Below are 14011 nucleotides of genomic sequence, written 5' to 3'. Positions count from 1 at the left end.
TCTCTCATCCTCATCTTCTTTTGACATGAATTACAATATACATGGGTGCAGTGGTTACAGATAATTCAACAAACCCCACTAAAACACCTTGAAAATACAAAGATGAAACTTATACATAGACTAATTACAAAATATCATCCGCAAAATATGCCAACCCTTCTTGTAATACATTTGGGGTTTGCCAACAACTTAAAACAACTTGCATCTAACTTAGCAAGAAACATGAGTTGAGCTCGTATCTTTTGATGAGCTCGTACTTTTGATTGAGCTTGCAAACTTATTTGAGCTGACAACTTCAAGTGAGCTCACAACTTGTAAGGAATAGTTTGCCATTTCATGAATGGCTACTTCGCAACAGAAATCTTATGGCAAAATTCTTTGGAAAGCTTTGATTTCCATAAAGATACACTTCTTCCTAAACAAATCTTTACTAAGAGTAAGAAGTTGATTTCTAGGTTAGGAAATGGAAGTAATGCTGCAGTATATTTCAGTTTTTTCTTCGACAATGATAATGTCTTGAGGTTAATCTTCCAGCTTGTATTGGCCTAATGTTGATAAACATTGTATTTCAAAATGAAAGAATGAGCTATAATAGTATCCGAATTGCATTTTTAGATGACATGGGGAGGTTTTCATCAAGTGATGGTAGTAATTTGATGCTTCTGATTTGGGTTTAGCAATCAAGAGGAGACTAACATTATAGCTTGAATTATAGAACAGGGTTGTGGGAAATCACTTGGGAAGTTGTTCTACAATTGTGTAAAGTACATGGGATTTAGGAATGGGATCTATGTTAATACACCAAACCTTCCAAAATGCTCTTCCCTGCCTAGATACGAGATGGCCGACCCAAGTAACTAGAAGAAAGGTTGCAAGCCAAGGTTCAATAAAACCTTTTCAAGGTCCCAACAGCTAAAGACATTCATGGAGATTCCTTACGTGGATTTTTATGGGTATGATATAGATCCTTACATTAACAAAACATTGGATTGGTACAAGAATGCATGCATGAATGAAGGAAAATGTTTATTGAAAGTTGTGTTGTTCAATGGTTACAAGTCTCTTAATGTTCGAGTTTCTACATATTTGAAAGTACTTTTGTATTTAGAAGCATCTCAATACATCATTCCCAATGGCTCCGCTCTTACATGCAGCTTAAAAGGAAAACTGGCAACGACAGGGTTTTCTTCTATGTACGCAGCCAAGGTTAAAAAGGTAAGATGGTTTACCTATACTAGTTTGCCTTTGTTATTGGTGCAATTGAAATGATTCCCATAGTGTCAGGTTTGTGGCTTTTTTTCAAGATACATGATGTGTCTGATGTGGTAAAAGAAGGCTATCGTATGATAACTAGCCAATTCAGGAAGTTTAGCTATTCTGAACTTAGGAAAGCCACCAATAACTTCAAAGAAGAACTAGGTAAAAGAGCCTCTGGAGTTTTCTTTAAGGGTGTCTTGGCTGACGAAAGAGTGGTTGCTGTAAAGAAATTGGAAGGTGCATATCTAACGAATGAAGTTTTTGGCAGAAGTGAACATAATTCAGAGAATCAATCACATGAATCTTGTGAGAATGTGGGGATTTTGTTCTGAATCTAGACATAGACTCTTGGTTTATAAGTATGTGGAGAATCAATCTTTGGACAAACTTTTTTCTGAGGAAATATTATTGGATTGAAAGAGAGGTTTAAAGTTACCTTAAGGATGGCTAAAGGTTTGACCTATCTTCACCATGAGTACTTAGAATGGGTTATACATTGCAACGTGAAACCTGAAAATATACTTTTGGATGGAGAATTCGAGTCTAAAATTTCAGATTTTAGACTAGCAAACTATCTTAAAGGGATCGCAAAAACCCTAAATTCTCTTGTATCAGAGGAACAAAAGGTTATATGCTCCTGAGTAGGCATTAAACCTTCCAATCATAGCAAAAGTTGATGTTTACAACTATGGAGTCGTGATATTGGAGCTAGTGAAAGGCATTGAGCTATCCAATTGGATGTTGGAGGATGGTGAGGAGCAGAAAACTTGTTAGAATTAAATGACCCGAATCCTTATTTAAATAAAATACAGTGGTAAAATAAAATAAAAGTAAAATCCATATAGAACTACACTTCTTTTATTTTATTTTAGAATAAGGTTTTTTAAACCTTATTAAACTCCATCTATTTTATATTGATTAGAATAAGGTGATTCAATCTTACTAGAATACGACTTTACAAGCCTATAAATAGACATAATCTATTCCTCTTGTAATGATTCGAATCTGACATAGTGAATTTTCTTCTCCTCTGCCCGTAGTTTTTTCCTAAAAGGGTTTTCACGTAAAAATCTGTGTGTTCTTTATTTTATTTTATTTTTCACAAATTGGTATCAGAGTTTCCGGGCTGTTCATCTCGATCATGGTAATGGCGTCTTTGAAGTATGAAATTCCGCTGTTGGATCAAAACACCAAATTTGCGTTGTGCATAGATGGATCTGGAGGATGCCCTGCTAAGGATAGATAAGATGCCTTCGACATTAACAGATGAAGAGAAGAAGTGTAAGGATCGAAAGTTGTTAGCACAATTACATCTACATTTCTCCAACAAAATTTTGCAAGATGTGATGAAAGAGAAGACGGCCGCTGCATTATGAAAGAGGTTAGAACAAATATGTATGTCGAAAACTCTAACAAGCAAGTTGCATATGAAGCAACATCTTTATGCTCATCATCTTGAGGAAGGTGCGTCTGTACACGAACACTTAACAGTGTTTAAAGAAATTCTCTCAAACTTGGAGGCCATGAAAGTTTAGTATGATAAGAAAAATCTAGGGTTGATTCTACTTTATTTATTGCCCCCGTCTTATTCAACCTTTAGAGACACGATTTTATATAGCCGCAAGTCTTTCACAGTTGATGAGGTTTATGATTCTTTGACCTCGTATGATAAGATAAAACATCTTGAAGTTAAACCTGACTCTCAGGGAGAGGGTCTCATTGTTCGTGGGAGACAAGATTGGAATACTAATGATGATCATGGAAGGATACAGGAACGGAATCCTCACAGTAAATCTAAGGGTTGATCAAAGTCTTCAAATAGAGGTAAAACTTGTAACTTCTGCAAGAAGAAAAGGCACATTAAATCTGAGTGCTATAAGCTACAGAACAAGATTAAAAAGGAGGTTGCGAATAAAAAGGAAAAACAACCAGAAAATTCTAGTGAAGCTGGTATTACAGAAGACTATAGCGATAGTGAACTTCTAGTCGCTTCAGTTAACAATTCTAAAGTGAGCGAGGAGTGGATACTTGATTCAGGCTGCACCTTCCACATGAGTCCCAATCGGGATTGGTTTACAACTTACGAAACAGTGTTTGAAGGTGTTATTTTGATGGGAAATAATGCCTCGTGTAAAATTGCAGGTGTTTGAACAATTAAAGTTAAGATGTTTGATGGAGTTGTCAGAACACTTAGTGACATACGTCATGTTCCAAAATTGAAAAGAAATTTAATTTTTTTGAGTACTCTTGATTCAAAAGGGTACAGATACATAGCTGAAAGTGGGGTTTTAGAGATTTCCAAAGGTTCCCTTGTTGTGATGAAAGGGCAGAGAAAGACTTCCACGTTATATATTTTGCAGGGTTCTACTGTTACTGGTGATGCAACTGTCACTTCCTCTTCCTTGTCAGATAATAATATTACTAAACTTTGGCATATGTGCCTAGGGCATATGAGTGAGAATGACATGGCAGAATTGAGCAAAAGAGGATAAGGAATTTGCAAACTAAATTTCTGTGAGCACTGTGTTTTTGGGAAGCAAAAGAGAGTTCGATTCACCAGAGGAATCCAAAACATGAAGAGAACGTTGGAGAATATTCATTCTTATCTGTGGGGGCCATCCAGAGTGCCTTCGAGAGGTTAATCTAATTATATGCTAACCTTTATTGATGATTTTTCCAAAAAAGTTTGGGCGCTCTTCTTGAAGCAGAAAAGCGATGTGGTTTCTGCATTTAAGTCTTGGAAAATTATGATTGAAAAATAGACGGGAAAATAAATAAAATACCTCCACACAAACAATGACTTAGAGTTTTGTTCTGATGAGTTTAATAGATTGTGCAAGTCAGAAGAGATCGTGAGACACTTGACAGTTTGCCATACTCCACAGCAAAACGGCGTTGCAGAATGAATGAACAGAACGATCATGGAGAAGTTTCGATGTATGTTGTCAAATGCCAACTTACTGAAGTTGTTTTGGGCAGAAGCAGCTTTTACTTTATGTTTTTTGATCAACAGATCTCCATCCGTTGCCATTGAGAAAAAGACTCCACAAGAGGTATGGTCTGGTAATCCTGCTAATTATTCTGACTTAAAGATCTTTGGGTGTCCTGTATATGCTCATGTTGATAATGGAAGAGTGGAACCGAGATCCATTTATTGTGTTTTTCTTGGTTATAAAGCCGGTGTAAAAAGGTATAAGTTATGGTGTCCTGAAAATAGAAAAGTTGTGATTAGCAAAGATGTCATTTTTGATGAAACTACTATGCTACCTAACTTATCTCTTAAAGACTCTTCCAATAAAGAAAATCAAAAGCAGGTGGAGCATCAGATTAATACAGAGTTGACTCCTCAAGCCAGTACAAAAATTGAGAATAGAGTTATTTTTTCACCACAATACTTTATTGCCAAAAACAAAACTAGAAGAGAAATTAAACCTCCAAAGAAGTATGCCAAGGCTGATCTAGTTGCTTTTGCTTTAAATGTGGCTGAAGATATAGATGCAAACCGAGAGCCATCTAATTATTCTGAGGCAATTAGCTGTGAAGACTCAGAAAAGTGGATGTTTACTATGCAAGAAGAGATGGAATCACTCCATAAAAACAAAACACGAGATCTTGTGAAACTTCCTAAAGGTAAAAAGGCTGTTCGTTGTAAATGGGTGTTTAAAAAGAAAGAAGGGACTCTAGGAGTTGAAGAACCCAGATATAAAGCAAGGCTTGTTGGAAAGAGTTACAGTCAAATTTTAGTAGTGGACTTCACAGATGTGTTCTCCCCAATTGTGAAGCATAGTTTGATTCGAGCTTTGTTTGGTATTGTGGCCATGCATGATTTGGAGCTTGAGCAGTTAGATGTAAAAATTGCATTTTTGCATGGAGAACTTAAGGAGGACATTTACATGCAACAACCAGAGGGTTTTACAGTCTCAAAAAAAGAGGACTATGTTTACTTGCTGAAAAAGTCCCTTTACGGTTTGAAACAGTCACCAAGACAGTGGTATAAGAGGTTTGATTCCTTTATGACTTCTCATGATTTCAAATGAAGTAGTTTTGACAGTTGTGTTTACTTTAAGAAAAACAACGATGGTTCTATATCTACTTCTTCATGTTGATGACATGTTGATAGCAACAAAAGATAAAGGAGAGAAAAGAAAGGTCAAAGCCCAACTAAGTGAAGAATTTGAGATGAAAGATTTGGGACCAGCAAAGAAGATACTTGGTATGGAGATTCTCAGAGATAGAAAAGCAAGTAAATTGTACCTAAGTCAGAAGGAATACATTGAGAAAGTTCTTTGCAGGTTCAATATGTAGAGTGCTAAGCCTGTTAGTACTATTTAGTAGCCCATTTTAGACTTTCATCGGCTTTGTCTCTACAACCAAATGATAAGATTGAGTACATGGCACATGTTCTATACTCTAGTATAGTGGGATCTCTCATGTATGCTATGGTTTGTTCATGTCCAGATTTATTATATGCAGTCAGTGTGTTAGCAGATACATGGCAAATCCCGATAAAAAACACTGGAAAGTAGTTCAGTGGATTTTAATATACTTATGAGGTACTACTGATGTTTGCTTACAGTTTGGAAGAACTAGAGATAGAGTCATTGGGTATGTTGATGTTGATTTTACTGGAGACCTTGATAGAAGAAGATCTCTTACAGGTTATGTCTTTACAATCGGAGGTTGTGCAATAAGTTAGAAAGCAACTTTGCAAACTACAATTGCTTTGTCTACCACTGAAGCCGAGTACATGGCGATTACTGAGGCTTGTAAAGAAGCTATTTGGTTGAAGGGACTCTTTAATGAACTCAATGAAAACCTTCAAATCAGTACAATATTTTGTGATAGTCAGAGTGCAATCTTCCTTACAAAAGATCAAATGTTTCATGAGAGAACAAAACACATTGATGTTTGATATCATTTTGTTCTTGATATTATTGCTCGTGGTGATATTGTTGTGAGCAAAATTAGTACTCATGAAAATCCTGCAGATATGATGACTAAGTCACTTCCTATAACCAAGTTTGAGCATTGCTTAGACTTGGTTGGTGTTCATTGTTGAAGTTAAACCCTTAAGGGGTTTTATGGAAGAGGTGGAGAACTTATTCGTTGAGAGTTCGTGATGAAGAACTTGTTCATTAATAATTAGTGTCAAGGTGGAGATTGTTAGAATTAAATGACCCGAATCCTTATTTAAATAAAATACAGTGATAAAATAAAATAAAAGTAAAATCCATATAGAACTACACTTCTTTTATTTTATTTTAGAATAAGGTTTTTTTAAACCTTATTAAACTCCATCTATTTTATATTGATTAGAATAAGGTGATTCAATCTTACTAGAATACGACTTTACAAGCCTATAAATAGACATAATCTATTCCTCTTGTAATGATTCGAATCCAACATAGTGAATTTTCTTCTCCTCTGCCCGTAGTTTTTTCCTAAAAGGGTTTTCACGTAAAAATCTGTGTGTTCTTTATTTTATTTTATTTTTCACAATATTGAATTGGCGAAGTTTCTCAAGGATGTCAAAAGAAAATTTCAGAGTGAAGAGGTGGCATCGATAGAAGATGCAATTGATACAAGATTGAATGGAGAATTCAATAGAATCTAAGCTGAGAAAATGATCGAATTTGGAATTTCATGCATGGAAGAAGATAAAAACAAGAGACCAACAATGGATTCCATTGTCCAAGCTCTATTGGAATGTGAAGAGGGAGCTAGAGTCTAGAGGAATCCTGACCATCATAGAAGCACCTGAACTGCAAATTTATTTTCTACTTTCAGTCTAATGTTCAAGCTATCTAATCTGTTAATTTGTGTTTTTGTGCTTCTTCGTCGTCTTATATTTATTAAGTATAATATGCTATCCAACCACAGACCCAACTGAGAGCCACTGCAGAGACTGATTCAAAATGACATCTGCAATAGTATACACAGACCCAATTGGATGGAAGAAATGGCTAAATAATGCCAATTATATCACTCGCACCCCAACATGAATTGGAAAAGACCATAAAATCCATGCTCAACAATCAGACAAGAAAAACCGCCATTTCCCCTTTTAAAAAAATCGAATTAGGATGGCACTAGTGAGAATAGTTGTAGCAGTAAGATTGAGTGCTGAAACAATGAAATTAAAACCAATCATCATAAATGTTTGGATTTAAATGTAATTGTAAAGGTAAGGTGAGAATACATAATAATTATTAAATACATCAAACTAAAAATAATTTATAATAAATACATTTATTCCATTTTTAGGAAATTATTAAAATATATTAAATTATTATTTTATTAATAAAATAATGTGCATATTTTGTATTTATTTACTTGGAAATTTTATTTAAATGAACAATATGCGTATATCTCATAGGCTCATAAATTTTTATAGGCCTATTTTTAAGATTTAGCCTCTTTCTTTTCTTTTTCTTTTTTAAAATAAAAGAAAGGTTTCTCTAATGTTTTAGAAGGTGACTTTGAAGAGATGAAAGAGCGAAACCTTAAAGGAGAGGGAGAGGAAGAAATGTAAACTGTAAAAGGGAGGCAAATTAACTCCAGATTTCAGCAAATAAGGTAAGCATTAGCTCAATTTTCGTATTTCTTTTTACGGTTTGAGTTATTTTCCATGAAATCTATGTATTTATTTTGGTTAATTTAATAGTTTACAAATTCATATGATTTTTCGGTTGGTTTTTGGAGACATTGTTGGTACTGTTCCAGGTTTTTCAAATAGTAAGTGAGGCAACAAGTTTGGTTGAGCTATTCATGGGTTTTTGAGAGATTTAATTAGTCAACTTTGAGTTATTAAATTATGATATTACCATATGTTTAATAGTTATGGTGGTTTAAATTATTTACATAGTCTATTTTTGAGAAGTATGTTTTTGGTGTATATGTATATATACTATTAAATTATTTATTATTATATCGAATATGTTTTGTATAAGTTCAAGATACATTACAGCTAATCTAATTTTTTATATTTTTTATTTGCCTCTAATATGGTATGTTCAGATTTCGCTAATGGGGTTAAACATTGACCTTCTTGACTTTTTTTTTAATCTACTTTTTACTCGCAGTATTGGGGTTATCATCAGGATAAAGGTGTGATCATAGCCTCTAAAAGGAGATGAATTGTGCATATTTATATTATACACACTTACAAAATTACGTTTTTGGTTTATACATGTATATGGTATGAAGTTTTATTTTGAATTCTGACGAATTCCCAAAATTTTGTTGTACATAAATTTTGTCGAAACCATCCCTTTTTCGAATTTTATAATTTTAAATTTAATGAAAAATGGGGAATCGACTTTTGAAAAAAACAGAAATAAGGGAGTCGCCACCGATCTTTTTGTTTTGGGTGTGATCGGATCACCTAAAAATTTGGCTATTTTAATAAAAGATTTGCAATTTACTAAAACAATGACTCTGGTCTACGAAAATTTTGGAAAAATGGGCTCGGGAGTCGGTTACGCATGAGGAAGGATTAGCACCCTCACTACGCCCAAAATTGGTACCAAATCAATTAAATACTGTCCTTATGTCTAAAAAATGTTTTTCGGAATGTGGCTCCTTTTAATAAAAGTTGAATAACTCGAGTTGATTGGCAAAAATCTTTTTGTCTCGACGTCTGAAAATTTATAGTTTGAAAATCACGAAATGATGCTCAACTATTTAGTCCAACGAAAAATCGAAAACCAGCACAGTAGGGCACGATTTCTCGAATTTTCGAACATTGAACATTGCCTCTCGAGTGAAATTTCGAAGGGGTCTTCGATTGTTTTGAGCAGATGAAAAAGCGCAACCCAGCACGATAGGGCTCAATTTTCAAACCGCCAAACATCGGACATCGCCTTCGTTTTGAAAGGTTTTTAATAAACATGAATGAAAACCTAAAGGAATATTAGATTGTTTTGAGCAAACGAGAAATCACAACCCAGCTCGATAGGGCATGATTCCCGAATTGTTAAACACCGAATATTGCCTTCGTTTTAAAGGATTTTTAGAAGACACGGGTGAAATTCTAATGGGACCTTCGATTACTTTAAGCAAACGAGAAATTGCAACCCAACACGTTAGGGCACGATTCCGCGAATTACCAAGTATCGAATATCGCTTTCGTTTTAAAGAATTCCTAATAGTTGTGAAGCTAGCTTAAAACACATTAACTCGTTTCGAAATAAGACGAAATTAATCATAAAGATTTGAATTTTATAAAGAGAACCACATTTCGCAAACTAAATGAAAAATGATGACATGGGATAAAGGGTACGTACGAGACATGATCCATTAATAAACTAATAATTAAGCGGGACTAATCAAAAAAGGCAATACGATTACGATAATGCGTGGAGAATAATTAACATAATAATACAATGATGAAAATGATAACATAACAATCATACAAGCAGAACAATACATACAATAATATGTCACAATAATACACATATCATGATATAGAATAACTAATGCAAAATATAAAAACAACATTGCAATTAGAAGCCAATGTGCTAAAAGACGGTTTTAAAAAAAACGAATAAATGGGCCCATACATATGGGTTGACCAATTTGTATATAAAAGAAAACCAGAGCTAGATATATGATTTTTGAAATAGATATTATAGAATGAAACTTTGAATCAAATTGCATGCAAAACGTTTCTAAACACAAATATATTTAAAAGTTGACAAACTTCATGATGGTTTAAGTAATATATCTAATATAAAAGGAGTAATAATGAAGATATATGACAAGACAGGATACCAAAATAAATTTATAAAACATGTGTATGTGGAAGTTTATTATAAAAAGGAACGTGAAATTAATACTAAGACATATATAAATTTTTTAAAAAATACTCTAAAAATTGTGCATACTCTTATATAACATTTAAAATAATGGACTATATATACACAAGAGCAATATGATGTAAAGATATACACAAATAATAATTTTATAATTACAAGAAGAAACAATGAAATTTCCAAAATTATTTTACGCATATATATAGAGAAAATACTCAATAAATCACAAAGCAACAAGTGTTTTAAGTAAAATAAAATTAAATTAAATTAAATTAAAGCAATAAGTGTATTAATATATATACATATATATTTAAAATAAATACATGTAAAACAACATAAAAATGGTAACATATATAGGGCTAAATTAATTTTATTATAAATTACACAATAGATTTAAAAACAACATGTTTGTATGTGTATAGAGGAAAATACATATATAAAATACACGTGTTTAGTAACGTATAGATCAAATACGGATATCTACTAATATATATACATACATGATAATAATTTAAAAACATATTACGGGATTATATGATGAAGTTCAAGAATAAATTTGAAAAGAAATCACGTATAAAAAAAATACTATAAGGTTGATAATAGTATATATACGTACAAAACTTTAGTACAAACTATGTATATAAATATATATATATATATAATGGCATATATAAAACATTTACATGAAATATACAAAACATATCAAAATAACCAATATATGAATGTATGAGTAAATTAATTAAGATAAAATTAGAACAAGAAAATGGTTGATTTGCACATAAAATAATCTACAAAGGACCAATGCGCGAAATGCACCAGCATGTAGGGACCAGAATTGAGAATAAACCCAGCTCTAAAAAGCAGCGCAGAGGCATGGACCAATGTGAATTCTTGCGTAAACTATGGGAAAAAATTAAAAAAAAGGAAACACACACGCAAGCTGATTTGGACCGGACCCGAATGGGGAGGGATCGAAGTGGCAAATAACCCTCACCGCTAAAACACGCGGGTCTCGGGGCAGCAAGCCGGATCGGGTTTGGGCTCCACCAAACGACGTCGTTTTTGAGCCATTGAATTGTGCTTGAAACGGCGTTGCATTTGGTCCTTTAAAAAAGATAAAAACTGGGTCATTCGGCAGAACCCTAGCCCCTTCCCCTATTTCATTGCTTAATCGACCCCCAAGTGCTCTTCTCAGCACTAATGCGCCACCACGAGCGACGATCTGCGCGCTCGAGCCCTAAATGAGGGGTTTTTGTCTTTGAAACCCCCATTCAGACTTCGATTTCGACGAAGTGAAGGGCGAACGACGGCTAGTTTCGCAAGATAAACCTCTCTTTTGCTTTCTTTTTTTGTTTTTGAGATAGATTTCAAAATAAAAAGAAAATAGAGGCGTAAAAATGAAAATAGGTAACAACCTTTGCAGAATATTCAACTTCTTTGTATTTGATTCCTTTTTTTTTATGTAATATGTTCGTAGTCTCCCCTTACAATCAAAAATCAAAGGCTTTATAGCCGAATAACTAAAGAAAACAACAATTTTTGTCCTCTGCTTTTGTATTGGCTTGTTGCTGCTTTTGTTTGTTTTCTTTTTGCAGTCTGAGCACGGGTCAAGTGCGTTGGCGCTCGGGTACGGGTCTAGGCTGGAGTACGGAGACGCGTGTGCATGGCTACTGGAGGGTACGGAGGCCAGGGCCGGGGTTTGGCTGCGGCGCGAGAGAGAGAACCCTAGGGTTCTGTTTGTTCTAAAAATTTTTGGGCCATTTGGGCCGGTGTACTTTTGGGGTTGGGTCTAGGTTTAATATTAATTTGGGCTTGGTTTTTTTTTGTAATTGGATTGTAATGGACTGTGGTTTTTTATTTGTTTATTTTATTTTATATTTTGTTTTGGTTTTCTTGTGTTTGCTTGGGTCGGGCAAATTTGGCCCATTACAGCTACCCCTTCTTTGCTCATTGTCGTGTAACGAGAATGGAGCAAAGACTATAAAAAGGACCAAATTTGCCCGGTCTGGCTAAGTCTCAAAGTCTTGATCCTCATCTTCCCTAAAGGTATTCTAATGTCTTCAGGAGTGTTCAATTGGCTATCTTCCACTTGCTTCTTGAAAACTTAGGAACACCAATCTGTTATTTTCAATCTGCTCTCTGCCAATATAGATACGCCAAATCTGTCATTTTCGATCTGCCCTCTGACAATACAGAGACACCAAATCTATTATATTCGATCTGCTCTCCGCCACTACAGAGACGCCAAATCTGTTATCTTCGATCTGCTCTCTGCCACTACAAAGATGCCAAATCTGTTATCTTCGATCTGCTCTCCGCCAATACAGAGACGCTAAATCTGCTATCTTCGATCTGCTCTCCACCAACACAGAGACGCCAAATCTGTCATCTTCGATCTGCTCTCCGCTACTACAGAGATGACAAATTTGTTATCTTAGATCTGCTCTCCGCCACTACAGAGATGCCAAATCTACTATCTTCGATCTGCTCTCTGTCAACACAGAGATGCCAAATCTGTTATCTTCGATCTGCTCTCCGCCACTACAGAGACGCCAAATCTGCTATCTTCGATCTGCTCTCCGCCAATACAGAGATGCCAAATCTGCTATCTTCGATCTGCTCTCCGCCAACACAGAGACGCCAAATCTGCTATCTTCGATCTGCTCTCTGCCAACATAGAGACGCCAAATCTGCTATTTTCGATCTGCTCTCCGACAATACAGAGACGCCAAATCTGCTATCTTCGATTTGCTCTCCGCCAACACAGAGACGCCAAATCTGCTATTTTCGATCTGCTCTCTGACAATACAGAAACGCCAAATCTGCTATCTTCGATCTGCTCTCCGCCAACACAGAGACGCCAAATCTGCTATTTTTGATCTGCTCTCCGCCAATACAGAAACGCCAAATCTGTTATTTTCGATCTGCTCTCCGCCAATATAGAGACGCCAAATCTGCTATCTTCGATTTGCTCTCCGCCACTACAGAGATGCCAAATCTGCTATCTTCGATTTGCTCTCCGCTACTACAGAGACGCCAAATCTGTCTGGTCTTGCAGGATCTTTACTTCTTTGGTGCTTCTCTTCTTCAAGTGGCCCCATTGTATTTCTAAAGGTGTAAGAACTGTTGCTTTGATCTACTCCACTGCGGCTACTTGAGGCTTGTTGCTTTAATCTATTCTTCTGTAATTAGCTTGATCTGTTCTATCGCGACTTCGAGAAGATAAGACCTACAATCTTCAGCCTAATTCACTACAACCTTAGGGAGCTAGGACTTGCTTAAATCTGCTTCGCTGCATCTTCAGGAAGCCAAGATTTATCGTCTTTGATTTGCCTCACTGCAACTTCAGGGAGACGAGATCTACAATCCTCAGCCTACTCCACTACAACTTTAGAGAGCTAGGACTTGCTTAAATCTGCTTTACTGCAACATTAGGAAGCCTAGATTCGCCGTCTTCGATCTGCCCCACTGCAATCTCAGGGAAGCAAGATCTATAATCTTTAGCCTACTCCACTACAACCTTAGGGAGCTAGGATGCTTAAATCTGCTTCGCTGCATCTTCAGGAAGCCAAGATTTATCGTCTTTGATTTGCCTCACTGCAACTTCAGGGAGGCGAGATCTACAATCCTCAGCCTACTCCACTACAACTTTAGAGAGCTAGGACTTGCTTAAATCTGCTTCACTGCAACATCAGGAAGCCTAGATTCACCGTCTTCGATCTGCCCTACTACAATCTTAGGGAAACAAGATCTATAATCTTCAGCCTACTCCACTACAACCTTAGGGAGCTAGGATGGTGGCTTAAATCTGCTTCACTGCAACTTTAGGAAGCTCAGATTCACTGTCTTCGATCTGTTTCACTGCAACTTCAGGGAAACAAGATCTTGAAATTTTAGCCTACTCCACTACAACTTTAGGGAGCTAGGTTGGTGGCTTAAAT

General features: G+C 35.5%; 1 pseudogene; it reads left to right on the top strand.

The window, feature by feature from the left end:
- Positions 1 to 336: 336 nt before the first annotated feature.
- Positions 337 to 13464, top strand: LOC108458931 (putative receptor protein kinase ZmPK1; annotated as a pseudogene).
- The last annotated feature ends 547 nt before the right edge of the window (positions 13465 to 14011 follow it).

This window comes from Gossypium arboreum, chromosome 4 (genome assembly GCF_025698485.1).
Source record: "Gossypium arboreum isolate Shixiya-1 chromosome 4, ASM2569848v2, whole genome shotgun sequence".
Lineage (NCBI taxonomy): Eukaryota > Viridiplantae > Streptophyta > Magnoliopsida > Malvales > Malvaceae > Gossypium > Gossypium arboreum.
Note: the sequence above shows the minus strand (reverse complement) of the source record. Positions and strands in the feature narration are given on the sequence as shown.